Source organism: Nannospalax galili, unplaced genomic scaffold (assembly GCF_000622305.1).
Source record: "Nannospalax galili isolate Female #2095 unplaced genomic scaffold, S.galili_v1.0 scaffold102, whole genome shotgun sequence".
In the NCBI taxonomy this organism is placed as follows: domain Eukaryota; kingdom Metazoa; phylum Chordata; class Mammalia; order Rodentia; family Spalacidae; genus Nannospalax; species Nannospalax galili.
In genome coordinates, this window is record NW_008351958.1 from 2,984,483 (window position 1) to 2,998,855 (window position 14,373).

General features: G+C 39.6%; 1 protein-coding gene and 1 pseudogene across 1 annotated transcript in view; one reads left to right on the top strand and one right to left on the bottom strand.

Annotated features, from left to right (window-relative positions):
• Kcnb2 (potassium voltage-gated channel subfamily B member 2) overlaps positions 1-14,373 on the top strand; it is a 456,321-nt gene that overhangs the window by 217,420 nt on the left and 224,528 nt on the right. The gene's annotated exons all lie outside the window — the stretch shown is intronic.
• Positions 9,809-10,749, bottom strand: LOC103746612 (annotated as a pseudogene).

Genomic DNA, 14,373 nt, shown 5'->3' on the forward strand with positions numbered 1-14,373 from the left:
CAATGGACTCTCATATGAACATTTGAAAATTGCCCTGTTCTGACTTTTTTCTAGTTCCTTGTCTAGAACTTGTAATGCTAATTACTCCTGTTTTTAACTTCTCCTTTATATCTCCTATTCACGATTCAAGGACACCCCCCCACCCCAGATAAGAGTTATGCAATTTGGGAGTCTTTTAGATAGACTCACTGAAGGGTACTCCAGTTGCCTCACCCTGCGTCCATGTTCAGCATGGAAGGAGCCAGAGTGGTCTGCGTCCCTATTCACTATTGGCAATTTGGGTAACCTCTTCAGAGGATGGTGTGATAAAAATAGGGGTAGGAATTGGCTAAGCAGTTAGGATAAAAAGACCCCAAAGAAAAGTAGCCAGTTTCTTGGCTAAAGGTCAAAATGTCCTTGAGCATCTTAGCAACTCTGTTCCAAAGGCCAAAAATGTCAAAAGTGTTTGGGAGCTTGTATCTAATCCTTAAAAGATTTTAGGGTTACCTCTTTACAGTGGGGAATGTTAGAGTAGCCAAAAGCCCCATAAAAATAAATAAATCAATCAAAGAAGAAGAAAGAATACATGAAGTTATCAGGAAAAAAAAGTGATGGGGAAATATGGGAGGAGTTGGAGGGGAGGGAGTGGGCATGGACTTGATCAAAACACCTCATATGCATGTATGAAATTCTCACTAAATTATTTATTTTTTAAAAAGCTCCAATCAGATGGAATCTCTAAGGGATGAGGTAAGGGATAGCCAGATCTCTGTAAGGTATGACAATTACACATTTTTGCCAGAAGAGAGTCCATGAATTTACAGGATGACATACAGAAGTTAAAACTCCCCTTTTTAGAAGACATGCTGTTTACAGCTCCTAAATTGCAAGCCCAAGTCTTTCTATCTTTCTTAGACATTTTTGCTAACCTTTACAACCCACTTTGAGCTCTGACTCTGGGCAGAAAGTCCATCTGGAAGTTGATTGTCACATTCTATCATAATTGCTCATCCTGTTCAAAGAGACAACTGAGATTATTTCCTGTTGCTTAAAGGACAACTGTCCAATTTATCCTCTAAGATAGCAAACACTAGCCTAAGTTTGTTTCTACTTTCTCAGCTCTTTCTAGTTGGGAGCCATGCTCTAGCCAGGTATGACTGGACATATGCATGGTGTGGTTACACAGTCAGAATGTGGTGATTGAAATTAATCTGTTACTCAGAACTAGTTTCTCTGGCAAAATATAGCAACAATGGGCCACAGAGGGTCAAATCCAAACATTCCTGGCAAAAGAATCACACACTGAACTAAGGAAAGATTAAATGAAAAAAAAAGAATTTTATCATATTACATAATCTCAAACAGTAATTTTTCGGGAAGAGCCTCTAGGAACATCAGGACATAGGATATGATTTCATCTTGACATCAAATTTGAGAAGGAAATATCTAACTTTAGATTATTCTTTACAATCGTCTCTAAATTTAGGAGGATATTTTAAATAATTTACATATTCTAAATAGATCATTTAGAATATGTAAATTATTTATCAAAATGAATACATTCTTTTCTCCTTTTCTTTAAAGTATCTAGTTATAAAAACTGACCTTTAAACATATTGTTAGAAAGAGGGTCAGGGATGTACCTGGGTGGTAGAGTGCTGACCTAACATGCATGAAGCCCTGGGTTCAATTTCCAGTTACCTCTGGATCCCACAATGATAATTTTGTAGAAAGAAACAAATAAAACTATTGGGACTGGAGAGGTGACTCAGCAATTAAGAGCACTGCCTGCTCTTGCAGAGGACCCAGGTTCAGTTCCCAGCACCCACATAGTAACTAATAACCATCTGTAACTCTAGTTCCATGGGATCCTACGCCCTCCTCAGGCTTCCATGAGCATTGCATGCATGGAGATATAACACTCACATATATAAAATAAAATTAAATGGATGTAAAAATAAATTTTAAAAACCATGCTGTGGGACTTGGTGAATTTGCTTTCCTCACTTGTTTCTTTGTAGTTTCTCTCCATCCTCTTGTGCTTTCACTCAAAATTTCTTTCTTTGTAGTCAAATCTTTTAACCCACTGGAAAAAAAAATTGACTGTCTGCTGACCCCTCTTGGGGAACTGGCATTCACTCGATAAATATATATTATCATTCTTGAGTGCTCAGGTTTCACATCAGGCATTAAGAACATAAACATAGAGGCTGGAGAGATGGCTTCAAGGTTAAGAGCACTGGCTGTTCTTGCAGAGGACCCAGGTTCAATTCCCAGCACCCACATGAAGGCTAACAACCATCTGTAACTCCAGTGCCAGGGGACTCCAAAGCCCTCTTCTGACCTCCATGGGCATATTGCACAACATACCTGAAGGCAATACACTCATACACATAAAACAAACTTAAAAAATAAAACATTTCTTCAAAAATCATTATAAAAGAACTTAACCATAAACAAGCTTCAAACCTTTATCCATACAAGCATAAAACTGAGTTCAATAAAACATGAAATGTAAGACAGAGATATACTAGAAATAAACAGGAGAAGTATGAAAGGTGGCGAATAAGGAAGACGTGTCAAAGGAGGACTCTTGCAAATGGAGGAGTAGGAATTCAGGAAATAGAGTAGGAAGTGCATTTCAAGCAGAAATGATTGCCCTGGATGTGCAAAAAAGAGAAGATAAATCCTGAAAATTACACGAATAGAACTAAGGCTTTAAGTTCATGAAAGGATGTGCCAGAGATAAACCCAGGAAAATTGCTAGGAACCAACTGAGAAAGCATTCCCTAAAACATGACAAGGAATTTGGACTGTGTCCTGAAGATAAAAGAAAACACTGGAAGACAGAAAGGATATTCAGCCATCAGTTCTATCAGCAATAAATAATTTACCCCTTAATTTATTTACCATTTCATGAGAATTTTCTCTACTAAGCAGAAGAGAGGAGCCACATCAAATTGTGCTATGTACAATACTACAGTATACGAAACAAACATTTGACAAAGTAATGTTGACTGATGATTACTTGATGGAACAGCCCAGCTGCTTATAAATCACTAAACTTGGGGCCTAAAAAGATGATTTAACAGTTAAGAGCACTTGCTGCTCTTTCAGAGAGCCAGAGTTCAGGACCTACAACCTACATCAGGTGGCCCACAACCACCTGAAACTCCAGCTCCAGGGGCTCTGACACCCTCTTTTGGCTTCTTCAGGAACCTGCACACATACACACACACACACACACACACACACACACACACGCACACACATGCTCACACGTATACATAAATAAAAATAAATCTTTTTAAAAAATTACTATGCTTAGCCCAGTATAGCTCATGAATGTCATTTTGTAAAGAAATGTCTTCTAGGAATTCTGACTCTGTCTATTAGGACAAAAATGTGGATTTATGCCTTTATCTTCTTTGGTTTACATTTCTTTGATTCCGATATTATTTAAGTCTGGCTATTATTCAATAATGGTTCCATGTCCATCAAGTTGAAATAATCATAGGATATTTGAAATTTTGCCACTTCAAAACAACTTCTATTTTTGTTGATGCTGACTGAAAAGAGCAATAAGCAAGTGTGTTCTGAAATATGGATTCAGAACCAAATTTTGAACTAGGAGATACAACAGGAAATTATTACTAAATATAGAATACTGGGCTTTTGGAATACCCTTCCCCAGTCAAGATCCACCTCCTCTCTCAGCTGGCTCATGCCTCAAGTTCTGCGATAAGAAATTCAAAAGATCTCTGTCCCCTACTGCACAGCAAGCACGAATGAGTATGCAGTAAACTCTAGTAGTGACTCACTTCCAACATGAATATGGTTGTGAAACCATTTTCAAAGAGCATGTTCTGGTGGCAAAAGTATGAGAAGCCAGTGAGTGAAGGAGTGCCCAAAATGAAGGGACGGACTGGGAAAAGACTCAGATGGACAAACACAAGCTTGATTCTGTTTGCAAGGGTGTTGGCCAGGTCTTCATTCTCTCTTGATTGCTTTGACCTGAATTAGTATAAAAGAAAATCCCTCTGTTTATATTAAAATCTGAAACACCCACTTTAACTCTCACAAGACCCAATGTTTATTGATTCTTCCCTCTGAATTCAGCATTTCTGTCACTGATGTGACCAAATATTTTTGAATTCAGACAGGTACATTTGCAGAAATAGTCTACACTCAACAATGCTCAATGGGCCATTATGCCCTGCATATTATGATTTGACTCATGATATTTTAATTAACATAGCTTTCTGTTCTCAAGATATGTTCACTTTTATGGTCCATTTTTTAACTGAGCTGAAATATTGTTGCTTTTGGAGAGTTGTCTTAATAAATAAGAAGTTTCCTCAATGTTAAGTACAGTTGGGAAAATAAGTCACCATGCCATCTAGAGGAAAAGAAATGATGTGAGAGCTTTTAAAAATAGTACAATTACTTAAATTAATGTTGTCCAGGAAATAGTCTAAATTACAAAATTCAGTATTATTTCTGACAGTATGCATTACTTCATGAATGTCCTAAGTCTTCCCAATAGTTATTATAATCTAACTTCTTTGTGTAAGTAGGCTGATAACATTGCTTAAACAGAAGACTCGATTCAGTACCTGCCTCCACAGCTTTCTGATCTGCCAGTTCTCCACATTCAGCTCATGAGCTTCTCTGAAGCTTCTGGAACATTCCATATGCCTTTATACTTAGAAATATTATCTTTGAAAATCTTTCCTATACCTTGCTAAATCCCTCCTCATCCTTTGATACTCAGATCAAAATCAACTCTTTCTTTAACCCCTCCAGGAAGCATTAGTGACTCTCTTATCCGTGCTTGTACTTCAAGTGGTATATATTTTTATTATCCTACTTTCATACTGCATTTTATGCTTTTAGTGAACTGGACTCTGTTTATCTTGGTAAAAGTTGCCATGGGCTAGGACTCCAAACAACACAGGATGACGCAAATTCAGACTTTGGCACAGGTTTGGGTTTTTTATTTATCATTACATTCTCCTACCACCCTCTTTTACCATGTTCCAAACCCAGAGGCAGAAATAAAGGTCATTGTTGGCTCTCCAGCTAGCTGACCCTTGCTCCCAGGTGCAGGCAGCTAGGTGGGAGAAACATTCCACAGCATCAATAATTTAATGATCCACACTCTTGGGCCCTTGGGGACCTAAATGGGAAGAATGATTCCTGTATTCCTAGACATGGAAGGAGCATTTCTCCCAGAAGTCTGGTTTTCTGCCCCATTTTCCCTTCTGCCTCCTGTCCTCATGTGGGAGGCCCAGAGCCAGGGTCCTCATGTGGGAGGCCCAGAGCCAGAACACAGGGATCTTGTGACTTTACTCATCTGATGATAAAGTTTTCTTTCAAAATCAGCTGTGTATTGATCAAATTAGAAGGCTCCATTTCACCTGTACTTTCAGTGTTTGCCAGTTGGGGTTAGGGTGGAACAGAACCTGCTCAGCCCATTGCTCCTGGGATAGAAATGTGATGTGGGCCATGCTTCCTTTTGCCACAAGCACCTTAAAAAAAAAGGCAGACTCTTGCTCACAACTTATTTTTAATAAGATACAGTCTATACCCATAAATATGGATGGAATGAAGGAATGAGGACGTGCACTCTTGGTAAGACCTAGATTCTGTCCCTTATCAGTGTTAGAATGAATCCTGCTTCCATGCAAAACAAGGGCCTTGAATCACAACTGAACCATCTGAGCCTAAGAACGATGAGGATGCTTCCTTATGAATAGTGGGTGTTAGCCCTGGTTATCCTCAACACGAGTTGTAAATATGGCAACAATCTAGACACTTATGGTCTAGAGAGAACCCCATGACAAATCCTGTGTGTGTCATCTTGAACTACAGCCTGTACCTTCTCTGATCTATATAGAAAGTGGTGCAAACTGTTTATCTAGAGAATGACTATTCAGATGGAATGCCAATTATCCTCTTAAAGCACATCCTCTATTTCAAAGGTTCTATTGGATGGTACTTATAAAGGAATTGTACCTGGTTATCTTTAGGGTGTTAAACAAATTCCAAACCAAGAATATTCCTTGGCACTGAGCCTAGGGACTTTTTATTTGCTGCTAAATTGATAAATTTTCATTTACTTTATATTCTTTGATATCTGTATTTTTTCTTCTGAGACACTCAACTGACCATTTGTAGTTATTCTGTCTTGAACACTAAAACTAAATTATGGCATATTGTATACATACTATCAAATTTCCTGTAAATTTTAGTTACTATACAGCTATATCTTTGCTTCAAACTTATCAATAACTTTTGCTGCAATCCTGATAAAAGTGTGCCCTAAGAGTAATATGAAAAGTACTTTTTCTATTTATGATATCCTTAATATTTTGGTATAAATTTAGTGAATTTAGAGGCCATCAATCTTATTTTCCTGTACATTTCACTAATTTCTTCAGCAAGTTTTGTTTTCTTTCTTTGGGTTTTCTATCCTATGCATTCTTGGAGACAATGTTAACTTTTTAAAGTAATAATAAAGAAAGGAAAAGACTTACTAATGTTTGTTTTTGAAATTGAACAAAGCAATTTAAGAATCAGCTGTATAGGGGTGCTACTTCAAGTCTGAGAGGGGCTGAGCCCATAAGTTTCTAGAAGAAGAGAACACAAGTGCAGGCCTTGAACCTCCCGAGAGCAGAAGATGCCACACAAATGGGTGACTTCCTCCTTCATGTGTCTACAGCTCAGTTTGCACAGTTCCTTCGGGAAAATAAATTGAATCTTATGCATTTGGTGTTGCTTTCCTGTCTCCTATGACAAGAGCAGCACATGGTGAGTAGTTTTCATTCATTCCCTCATTCAGTAATAATTACCAGTTGTGATTCTATGGGCCAAGGACCTGCTGCAAATCAGACATAAAAACCCTGTCATCATAGGGTTGTGCATTGAGAGAAGGACAGACAAAAAACGTGTGTAACAAAGTATATTCTAATAGAATTGAAGCAGAAAGTGCTTTAAAGAAAAGAAAGCAAGTTATAGGCAAGGAATAAACCCCAGAATGGTGCTGCAAGGGAGGTCTGCATTTCCCAGAGTAGCCAGAGATACTCCTGGAAGGAAGAGACATGAGGTCAACTGTTCAACCAAAGGAGCCACCATGTGAGTCGCTGAGAAAAGAGCATTCCAGAGACAGAAAAAAAAAAAAAAATCCCAAAGACCCAAAGCAAGAATGAACTCAGAGCTGCTGAGGGCTGGGCAGAAGGTTCGTGTGCTGGATCCTGATGCACAATGTCAGGAAAAAGTCCTACTGATCAGTTGCATCATGGAATCCCTCTGGCCAGGAAAGTTGCTTGAATTGTGAGACCTGTATGTTGACTTACTTGATTCCACAGGTCTCAGTTCTTACATCATTCAGCTACTTGGCCCCATTTGACCAAGTGTGAAGAGGCTTGGAATGGAGGAAGGACCCACCCACTGCCACAACTTTCTCTTTAGCCTTGTGTGTATGTTACATATATATCCTGGGACCTCTTAATGTCCCTTTCCCAAGGAAATCTGCTGCCATCTACCCATACACCTTAGAAAAGAATCTAATAAAGCCCTTGGCAAAAATGAAGTGAACTAATCATAAAAGCTGCATTAGTAATACAAATCTACAATAAGGAGTTTTCTGTCATAAAAATGTGTGTAACATTAATTAGGACAGAGGGAGTGTATCAGCTGCTTTTTCATTGCTATGACCAGATACTTGACAAAGCAACTGAAGGAAGGAGGGATTTGAGTTTCTATTGGCTCATGGTATCATGGTGAGGAGAGCATGGTGGCAGCAGTCTGATGTGGCGATGTGGCTGGTCACATTATGTCCACACCAGAAAGCAGAGAGAGATGAATACTGGTGCTCAGCTCACTTTCTCCTTTGTTATTCAGTCTGTGACCTCAAGTCATGGGGTAGTGCTGCAGGCACATTCAAGGTTAATCTTTCAGCCTCGGCTAAGTCTCTCTGGAACAGTCCTCACAGACATGCCCTGAGGTGTGATTCTTAGGTGATTCTAAAATAGATGAATTGATAGTCAAGTTAACTACCTCGGGCGGGGAAGGAAAGAAGGAACAAGGAAGGAACCTCTAGCATTCTCCCTTCTCACTTGGTCCTGAAACACCAATCCTCTAATCACATGGTTGATCTTTCTGGATCAGCCAACTCCCCATCCTCTGTCACCTCATTAGCATAAATTGTCAGGTGAGGTCCAAGGGACGACCCTCAGCAGCAAAGCCACTGTCCTCTTACTCTAATAAAATCCAAGCATTCAGAGACTACCTCCCAAGAGCCAGTAACAAAGGCCAAACACTTTATTGAGAGCTTCTAACATCAGATTTGTAATCCGTGGTATATCTGCATGCTGATCCTGAGCCCAAATGAGGATGAAGAGTAATGAAGAATCAACGCTTGTTGCTTGAATTTCTTGGCAGATCAGAGTTTAGGCATCATTATAAAGGTATTAAGATTTGCTTTATTTTGGGCTGCTAAGAGCTTTGGTTGCTCTTCCAGAAGACCTGGGTTTGATTCCCAGCATCCACATGTGATCTGTTGCCCTCTTCTTATCTCTGTGGGGACTGCACAAAACAGGTGCACTTACATACATGCAGACAACCACTCATACACATAAAATAAAAATAAGTAAAACATTAAAAAAAAAAAAGATTTGCTTTATCTTTATCTCCCCCTATGTGTCACTCAGCTTTTCTGTGTGCTTTCCTATCTGACAAGCACCACAGGTCTACCTCTCCCCTCTACCGAGTGCAAGCTGGTTTTTATCTATGCCTGGCAAATGTTACATTGAACAGATGACATCAATGTTGTAGAAAATGATACAGGAAAAGCAACCCTGTGGGTCCTTTTGTCTAGATGAGAATGATCATAATAGAATTTCCCTCAGTGTCCTTAGCATTTAGAATCCGAGGCTGCTGTCAACTCTTCAGAATGTTCTTTGACTGCAAGTGTTAAAGCACAAAGAGTAAACTAAAAATAATAATAATAACAACAACAGCAACAGAAACCTGATTGACTCAGTGAAGGATGATGCAGAAAACTTCATGTTTTAAGTAGTGATGGGCTAAGAGATGTGGGGCAGTATTTACTGGTTTTACAAATGACCTTCAGCCATGCATCTGCCTTCTCTCTTCCTAACACCCATGACCAATGTGGCCTCAGAGTGAGTGCATCATGCTTTGAAGAGCTGCCATCTACCTCTGTGGTTGCAAGCCACAGTGACATGAGGAACTCGGGGACAAATGAACCACATCACAGCTAACTTCATACAGAAAGCCACCATACTAAACCACCCAGGTGCTTCTAAGCAGTGTAGACTAACCATCCTCCAAATCAAATTGCTTCTAGTCAGATGTTATGGTCTTGTACTCATAATTTGATGCCCCTCCTACTGTTCTAGTTCATTCCAAATGAACAGGTTTTGTTGTTATTGTTTTGTTTCTATTTTAATTCCCAAGGGCATCTAGTGTCATCTTACTGATCCTTCTTTGTTACTGTTATTTGTATTATTTTGTCTTTACAGTCTTAGTGTTATCAGAGTTACTGTTTGACAAACATTTGGTCAGATCAGATCTGTGAAATAAATTGTCATTTGCTTCTCTGAATCACATTTCCCTAGAACAGTCTACCCATGGTTGACCACAAGGATTTAAATTAAGCATCACCCAGATTTTGGCCTAAATCAAGGCAGGCACAGCATGATGTCAGACAGCCATGGCTAAAATAGGACTCAGGAGAAGTGAGTTGCACATCATTGAGGGCGGGGCCGGGGTGCACTCAGCAATCTCAACAGGTGATGCAGCTTCAGTATTCTGCATTGTAAGGAAACTCTTCCATATTGATGCTCTCAGGTAGCAAACAGGCCGTTCATTTTCTGTTAAAGCTGAGAATGATAGTCATCTCCTTGCCACCCAACTTAAAGTCAAAGACCTGAAAGTTATCACATATATGTGAGTACATCTTAGACTTGGAGATCATCACCATGTTCCTCTGGATATAGAACCTAATCAGAACCTGGGCTGATGCTTTTTTGTGCTTTGCAGTGATTGCTTTAATCATTGGATCCTCCAGTAGCGAAGGATCCTCTGGCTTGGCCCATGGTCTGTCTGGAGAGTCCAGTGGACTGTAGGCTGCGGCGATGATGCCCTTGGAGTGACAGTACTGGATCAGTTTGTCCGGGGTGAGATATGTGTGGCACTCAAACCTGATTGGTCACTGGTTTATGTTTCAGTTCAAGTTTGTTCCAGAAACAAATCTGGAAGTGGTTGACGTTGGAGACACCCAGGGCTTTCACTAATCCCTCATCCACCAGTTTTTCCATTACCTCCCAGACATCCAAGAATGTTATTTTACTGGTGAGAACATTGCCTTTGTCATCTTTAGGGAATGACTCCTCCCCTTCCCCACCCGACTGAAATCCCTGTGGCCAGTGAATAAGACAGAGGTCCAAAGAGTCCAGTTTCAGATCTGTGAGGGTCTTCTGAAAGGTTTCCTCAGCAGTTTTCTCTCAAAGCAGGTGGGCCACAGCTTGCTAATGATAAAAAGGACCTCCCGATTCACAGTCTTCCCTTTGATCTTCTCTTGGATGGCTTCTCCCACCTCACTCTCATTATAATACACGTACACACAGTCAATGTGACGTTATCTGGCATCAATGTTCACCTTCCTTGACTTGGTTTGGGGAAGGTACCCAGGCCCACAGAAGGCATTTTGGCTTTGGTACTGAGTTCCACAAAGGTGGGCATGGCTCCTGCAGAAATCTTTCTGAGAGAGCAGATAGATGTCTGTCCTTACTGATCATTTTGTTGTTGTTGTTACAGGGCTCATTTAATTTTTTTTTTAGAAGAAGCATGTTGTTACAGCATTAACATACTCAATAACAGTTTCCAAAGCAAAGATACATCTCTTTCCAAAAGTGGCTATAAAATTTTTAGGTTCGCTGTTGAATCAACACAGTTATACAATATTGAATTCAGTATAGGCCCTATAAGACATTGTTTCTTACAGAACGATTCATTGATTTGCTAATAACACTGAGATGTTAGCACATGCATCGCTCATCTCCACGTATCTGATTATTACTAGTCATAATCGGTTGCACTTGGATCCTTCGCACCTCTGTATGTCTATAAAGTCATTGGGTAGATTTCAATGGTAATGTTTATCACCCCTACTAATTAACATGATGTAAATTTTTATGCTTCCTCATCAAATATAATTCATTTTTTTCTTGATTTTTTTTTGTGTATATCACACAGAACATCCCAAACCATCTTATTCAACTATATACCCACTTTCCAGATGGCACCCTCCCATAACCTGCCTCCCCCAACTAGAGCCCTTATACTCTGTTATCCCTGCTACTGTCCACTATGTTATTGGCACCTCCAGCCTTTCCCCACTACTTGTCCATCTGGTGAATCTAGTCAGCCTATCTAGAGGTCTTTGTTTTAGGAAGGTCAGCTGTTCCTCATCTGGCAGCAATCAGTTCTCAGTATTCCTTTAGATAAGATTGGGGCCTGCTGTTATTTTCCCCATTCTACGCTGAGTTACTATCTAGGAGTCCCTTGGGCCACCCTGGCCAACAACTCAAAAGAAAGTATCTCCTATCTGGCATTGTTACTTGTAATATAGCCTTTAAGCTATACATATGGACTCTTAAAAATTACACTGGCCCCTTTAATCTTTGGTTATACTTTCCTTTTGGGTGTTTAAGGACATACAGTTGGACCAGTTAAACCAATTTGTTTTTACTCTTAAGGTCATTTGAGTAACTGTTCCTTGGGGGGTCACATGGGCTTGGGAGAAGCCCCTGGCTCCTTTCTTTTACCAGTTCAGCCTATGTGAAGATAAGTCAAAGGTTCTGCTCGACCATGGCTGGCTTCGCTTGGAAGCATGGAGGAAATAATTCCTCTGTGTTGACCCTCCTCTTTGTAGACTGGACACTGGTTCAAGTCCATTGGATGGGGTCTCCTTGGCTTCCTTGATCAAGAGGACAGGTAACCCACCACAAGTACAGGACATTTTGAGAGATGCTCATAGTCCCCTGGAACTAGTCGACCTAGGAGGGCAAGAAGCCAAAACTGTCTTTTATGTCCTTCTGACCAAATCAGTATAGGCCTCCAAGTATGGCTGTTAAACATTCAAGAAGGTTAGTTCCACCAGTCTGGTACTTTTAATTACTGTGTGTCGTGTAGATAAACCTTGGGCAAAGACCAATGGTTCTCAGATAAACCTTGCCTAGACATCTATTTCTTGATCTGCTATGTATAATTTGTCAGTAGGTTGTTGGACTAATATGGTTCCCTCTAGTTTTTAAAACTAGCCATGCATTATTTATCTCCCGCATTGCCTAACCCCTCCATCATGGTTTCCCCAATTAAGGTGCCCCCATTTTCCTTTCTTCCTTACTAATCCCCTTCTCCTATGGTCCTGCCTCTCTTGAGCTCCTTCTTTCCCTTTATCCCCTAGGTTCCTTGTATACCCTTCCCTCCCCCCTCCCTTAAAATAACCCAGTTTTTATCCTTATCTCCCTTATTAAGGCCTGTTTCCTACTGTTCTTCTCTTTCAGGTTCTTTCTTTTCCTTTACATCCATGGTTCCTTTCCATTATCCTGGTTCCTATAGTTATGTCTGGATACATACTCACTTATAAGGATTTGGTTCTAAGAGCCACATATGAGGGAGAACATATGTTGATTTTTTTTCTGAGTCTGTGTCACTTCACTTAGTATAACAGTTTCTAGTTCCATCCATTTACCTGCAAATTTCTTTACTGCTGAGTAAAATTCCATCATATAAATGAACCACATTTTCATTATCCACTTATCAATTGAGGGACACTTAGGTTGCTTCCATCTCTTAGCTATTGTGAAAAGAGCAGCAACAAACATGGATGTACAAGTGTCTCTGCAATAGGATGAGTTCTTTGGGTATATGACAAGGAGTGGTATAACTGGATCAAATGGTGGGTTCATTTGTAGTTTTTTAAGAGCTCTCCGTACTGTGTTCCGTAGGGGTTGAACAAGTTTGCAGCCCCACCAGCAGTAGATGAGTGTTCCCTTTTCCCCACATCCTCTCCAACATTTGGTATCCTTTGTTCTCTTGATCTTAGCCATTCTGACTGGGGTAAGATGAAATCTTAGAGTGGCTTAAATTTGCATTTCCCCAATTATTGATGATGTTGAACATCTTTTAAGAGGCTTCTTAGCCATCTTTACTTCTTTTGAGAACTCTCCTTAACCCATCTATTAATTGGGTTACTTCCTGTCTTGATTCTCTGTTTTTTGAGTTTGTTGTATATTCTTGATGTTAAACCTCTATCAGATAGTTTGCTGGTGAAGATTTTCTCTCATGCTGTGGGTTTCTATTTGCTGTTAATGAGGTCCTGTTTGTTGATTCTTGACCTTGTTTCCTGAACAATTGATGTCGGGTTAAAAAAAAATCCTTTCCTACACATATATTTTGTAGGTTTTTGCCAATGTTTTCTTCTACCAGTTTCAGAGTTTCAGGCTTGAAACTTGAGGTCTTTGATCCATTTGGAATTAACTTTTGGGCAAGGTGAAAGATAGGGATTTAGTTTCATTCTTCCACATGTGGAGATCCAGTTTTGTCAGAACCATTTGCTGAACATGCTGTCTTTCTTCCAGTGAATGTTCTTGCCCCTTTGTCAAATATTAGGTGGCTGAAATTGCATGTACTCATACTTGGGTCTTCAATTACATTCCACTGATCTACGGATCTATTTTTGTGCCAGTACCATGTTGTTTTATGACTATAGCTTTGTAATGCAGCTTAAAATCTGATATAGTAATCCCCCCGGCATTGCTCTTAGTGCTCAGGGTTGCTTTGGCTATCCGAGGTCTTTTGTGCTTCCAATGAATCTTAGGATGGTTAATTCCAATTCTGTGACAAATATCATGGGGATTTTGATTGGCATTGCATTCAGTCTATGAATGGCTTTTGATAGGATGATCATTTTCACAATATTAATTCTTCCAGTCTATGAGCATGGGAGGTCCATCTTCTGATGTCTTCCTCAATCTCTTTGTTTAAAGGTTTAAATTTTTCACAGTAGAGGTCTTTAATGTTTTGGTCAGGTTTATTCCAAGATATTTTATTTATTTTTTGCAGCTATTGTGAAGGGGAATTTTTCCATATACTCTTTCTCTGATTGCTTGTTATTGGTCTATAGAAAGGCTACAGACTTCTGTAGACTAATTTTGTAACCTGCCACTTTACTGAATGTGTTAATAATTTCTAGGGGTTTTCTGGTGGAACTTTTGAAATCTCTTAGGTATAGATTCAAATCACCTTCTAAAAGGGGTAATTTAACCTCTTCTTTTCCAATTAGTACTCCTTTAATTTCCT